The sequence below is a fragment of the Myotis davidii genome, unplaced genomic scaffold (assembly GCF_000327345.1).
Source record: "Myotis davidii unplaced genomic scaffold, ASM32734v1 scaffold385, whole genome shotgun sequence".
Classification (NCBI taxonomy): domain Eukaryota; kingdom Metazoa; phylum Chordata; class Mammalia; order Chiroptera; family Vespertilionidae; genus Myotis; species Myotis davidii.
Window position 1 is genome coordinate 82,297 of NW_006296096.1, and position 4,856 is coordinate 87,152.

Sequence of the window (4,856 nt, forward strand, 5' to 3'; positions counted from 1 at the left end):
CACACCCCTCCTGTTACCTGAACACTTGCACTGTCCTGAGGGCTGTTCCTGGTTCCCGTGAACTGTTGGTGGGGTACGTTTGCCAAGTTCGTCAAAGGTAAGAGTCAGTAATGAAAGTTACAGGCTTTTTTTTTTCTTAAGGAAGATCATACGGCAGGAGTTTCATTTCTTTTCTGGAAGAGGCACTTGAACAGGTAACAAACCTTTTGTGTCAAACACGATGTACCTGTAGGTAAGGCCGACCTTCAGGTGATCAGTATGCTCTGGAGTTCTTTGCAGGCAGAGTAGCAGTCTATTTTTCTCAGTAAGTACACACTGCCATGCCCATACACAAAGGCAAACTTAATTGGTAAATGTTGTTTGTGTTCTGACTGCTCTGCCACCAGCTGCTCTCTATCTCTCTCCCTCCCCTCTGCTCTCCCGATTCCCTGAGACACAACAATATTAAAATTGGGGCAATTAATAACCCTACGGCGTCCTCTAAATGTCAAGTGAAAGACAGAGTCACACATTTCCACTTTAAATAAAAAACTAGAAATGACTAAGCTCAATGAGTAAGGCGTTTTGAGAGCCCAGGATAGGCTTAAAGGTAGGCCTCTTCTTCCAACAGTTAGCCAAATTGTGAGTGAAAAGGAAAAGTTCTTGAAAGAAATTAAAAGTGATACTCCAGTAAACACAAGAATAATAAGAAAGCAAAACAGCTTCATTGTTGATATGGAGAAAGTTTTAGTGGTCTGGATAGATTAAACCAGACACACCATTCTCCTAAACAAGCCCCCTCTCTCTTCAATTCTATGAAGGCTGAGAGAGGCGAGGAAGCTGCAGAAGAAAAATTTGAAACTAACAGAAGTGGGCTCATGAGATTTAAGGAAAGAAGCCTCTTTATAATATGGCTCTTAAAAGTGCAAGGTGAAGCAGCAATTGCTGATGTGGAAGCTGTAGCAAGTTATCTGGCTAAGGTGATTAATGAAGGCGGCTACACTGAAAAACAGATTTTCCATGTAAATGAAACAGCCATCTATTGGAGGAAGTTAAGACAATGCTATTGAACTCTTAATAAACTATAGTGTAAGTATAGTGTAAACATAACTTTTATATGCGCTAGGAAACCAAAACATTTGTGTGATTAACTTTATTGAGATATTCACTGTATTGTGGTGGTCTGGAACTGAATCTAATTATTTCCAAGGTACGCCTGTAGTCCAAGCTGATATTTATCATCACTTACAAATATTGCTTAAGAGCTACTGTGTACAAGCCAATGTCCGATGGGATGGTACACAGACAAACACCAAAAAACTTAAATCTTCATCACCACCACCATGTATACATTGAGTGCTCTTTCTTGCATGAAATGGAGTGGACAGTTGATGCAATGAAATCTAGATGTCTTAGAACACTGTTATGAAACACTCCTAATCTATATAAAGGATTGAACAAAAATCAAACAAGAATTTGCTGAGGGTTTTTGAGTAGAAAGTATTAATTTACTCATTCACTGACATGCTGGGTACCGGCCATATGCCAGACTTGAGATAATGCTTGAAATATAATGATGAGCAAGATGAACCCACTTCCTATCCTTGGGGTGGTAGCAGTCTAGTAGGGCTTTTCACGTAACTTATTTAATTTGATTCTCGTAATCACTCTGGGAATGGCCATTATTATTATTATTGTTATTATCCCTGTTTTCAGGAGAAAACTGAAGCCTCTTGATGGGAAATATCCTTCTTAGCATCACACAGTAGATAAAATTATTTTGTTGCTATGACATATGATGTAATACCATATGTTGGCCTAATTCTTCTCCCAGGAAATATATCTCTGCTCCTATAATGAAAGTCTGTGGGAAAATGTACTTAATAAACTGCATGAAGTTCAGCTTTTCTGAAACATATCTAGTCTGTGAAATAAGACTGAGTATGGACTTGGAAGTTTTTTCTGTTTTGTTTTCAAAATAGAACATTTGGCTCAGGAATTGAGCAGTTGGGTCTCTAGCCTTCTCACCTCTTATTATTTGTTGAATGTTAAGGGTGTGAATTGTATCTTTAATGGCTTCTGGCCTCCTCTTTATCACTTTTTTTTCCTCCACCTATCCCCCAGAAGAGACTTTACTATGCTAATATGCCTTGTGGATATCCAAGTAGGGGAACAAAGCATGCATTGGTTTTCTTCTCTTTCTACCCATTTATTTTTGTTTCCTATTCTCTCTCTCTCTCTCTCTCTCTCTCCATTCTGGAAAAAAATGTGTTTATTTTTTAAACAGTTAGAAGAAAGTAAAAACCTCAATAACCTCATCATCCAGAGAATTTAAAATGTTTGACATGCTTACTCTTTTGCATACTCATTTAATCAATGTCAACTAAAGGGTCATTTAATAACAATTTGAGATGATAAAAATGTCTCCGAGGAAATAAATTCGGAAATGATAGGCAAGGGGATCAATGGTTTTATGTATACATTCTCCCGTCAAATCATAGCACACATTGGCTTTCTGCTCTTAGTTTTAGCTTTGTTCTATTAATCTCCCATGGAGTTATAGTCACTAGAGTGAGATATTTAAGTTACATCCACCCCATGAGCTACTGAGGTAGTCCCTTACTCTTGCCGGGTGCCTTTGATACATGATCTGGTAAATCCTTGCAACAGTCCCAACAGGCAATACCTGGTATAAGTAAAAGGAAACAGAAATTGTCCTTGTAACTCCCCCCTCCTCTATTTCCTTTAAAAGAACAAGAACATGGAAATTTAAACAAATAAAAGATTTACAGATGGGTTAGGTAAATAAATCACTCAACTAAAAAGCATCGCAACTAAGGTTTGAACTCATAGCTCTCTGGCACCAAAGTCTGTGATTTTCCACTTATAGTAGCACTTCCCACATTTTATACAAACAGACGTGAGTTCCACAAGGTATTAATAATGTTATTCTTCCAAAGGCAACCATGATCAAGTACATTTGGGAAAAAGTAAATGCACTTGATCCCTTTGGAGATTGACAGTGTATATTTAGCAAATTAAGATTTTAAGAAGTCCTAAAAAAGCACACACACAACAACAACCTGTTTATTTGGTTTAACATGGCATTTGAGTTTCTAGTCCCTTCCTGATTTAAACACCGGTGGTATGATGAAGAAAATTGGACTATACAGTGCATCAGTCAAAGCAATGAGAAAACTTGGACAACTGCTAGACTTGGATAAAAGAGTTCCCAGTAGAGCCAGGGTTATTGTCTGGGTCAAGATGATCTGCTGAAATCTAGAAGGCAGTATTAATGACAGTCTTAGGAACAGGGAGAGTCATGTAGGGAAGGGAAAAGTTCCCTTAAAAGGGAGAAAGGTCTAAGGATCCCATTTGGCTGGAAGTACTGTGTAGTTATCGTGTGCTATGTGGACAGAAAGAGGCTGTAATTTAAAAGGGAATCATCAGATTATAATTTTATAAGCAGTTAAACCAAGTCCTTTCTCGTTCTATAGATCAAGACAAACAAGAGAGAGTGACTCATTTTTCTGGGGTGACCGATCATCTCAGTTTTCAGGACTTTCAGTCTAAAATGAGAAGAGTCCTGGAAAAACTGGGATGTTAGTCACCCGACATCCAATCCCTCTTTTCTTCCTATGGAGGTGAGACTATGAGACTATTCCCCCCCCTCCCCCCCCCCCCCCCCCCAAAAATGAATACTTGCAAAGGTTGTTACTAACACGCAGGTACCATGGCCCTGTGATCTGAACACATTTTAAAAGTTCATTCACTTCAAGAGAGTTCTTGTGTATTAGATGTTAATAGTATAGTTTGAGATCTATCAGGGACACACCAAATATTGATTCTTAGCAAGTCAGAGCAGAGGGCAGTGTAATTAATCTGATATTGGCCCTCTTAGTCATGTAAGCCTGGCCCAAGGAGGCCTGTACTAATTTCAGGGCTGAAAGAATAGATACCCCCGAGAGGCAGAAAGCCCCAAGTTTCAGGGCTGTAGTAGCCTCCACCAAACGGTCAGCCACAGAAGTCCACAATGCAGGTTCAGAGATATTGACCACCTGCATCCAGTTGGCCTGTGTAAGAGCATCAGGGATATGTGCCCTGAATTGGAATTCATGGCAAAACTTCAGTTCTCAGGTAGTAGAACCAGCAAAAGCAAAGGAGGTTGACAGCTCTCAAAGGCAAGACAAGTACAGGAGGCCCATGTAGATATCACAAAAGACTAGGAGGCAATGTGTAAACCCAGCACATGAGACATTACACCCTGATGTAGGGCAAGTAGCCAGGTGTTTACTAGTTTAAAACAAGCAAATGAACTCGCTCCAGGACATTTAATATTAGAGTTTTCCTGATTGCAAAGAGATCAAAGGCCCCAGGCTCTATAAAAGCTTCTTGTATTCTTGTCTGAGAAGGGCAAGACTAAACATATCGGTGGGAAGACCATCAGAACCAGCCAGGGAAAGACAAGGAAAGAGGCAAGGGGGTCTACCAATTGCCAGGTGTAGTGACTGCTCATTCAGCTTCCTAGGGCTTGGAGGTTCTGGGAATCAAAATACAGAGACTCCAACTTTGAAGTCACAGTAGTCTTCCACCCACTCAATTTTGTGAGGAGTGTACAGTTGACCCTTGAACAACATGGGTTTGAACTGCACGGGTCCACTTATATGTGGATTGTTTTTCAATAAATATTGCAAATGTATTTTTCTACCTTATGATTTTTTAAATAACATTTTCTTTTCTCCAACTTATTTTGTTGTAAGAATATATATATATATACATACATATATATGTGTGTGCCTTTGATGCTGTTCTTGCCTATATTTTTCTTTGACATTCAAACTTTCCAGCATTTTTACAACTTAAAGAAATGTTGACTC

At 39.2% G+C, this 4,856-nt stretch overlaps 1 protein-coding gene across 1 annotated transcript in view; it reads left to right on the plus strand.

Moving 5' to 3' along the window:
- Positions 1–17: 17 nt before the first annotated feature.
- Positions 18–4,856, plus strand: part of LMNTD1 (lamin tail domain containing 1) — a 99,493-nt gene continuing 94,654 nt past the window's right edge. Inside the window, exon 1 of the mRNA XM_015568674.1 lies at positions 18–97. The gene's annotated coding sequence lies outside the window, so the exon portion shown is untranslated. The remainder of the gene's footprint in view (positions 98–4,856) is intronic.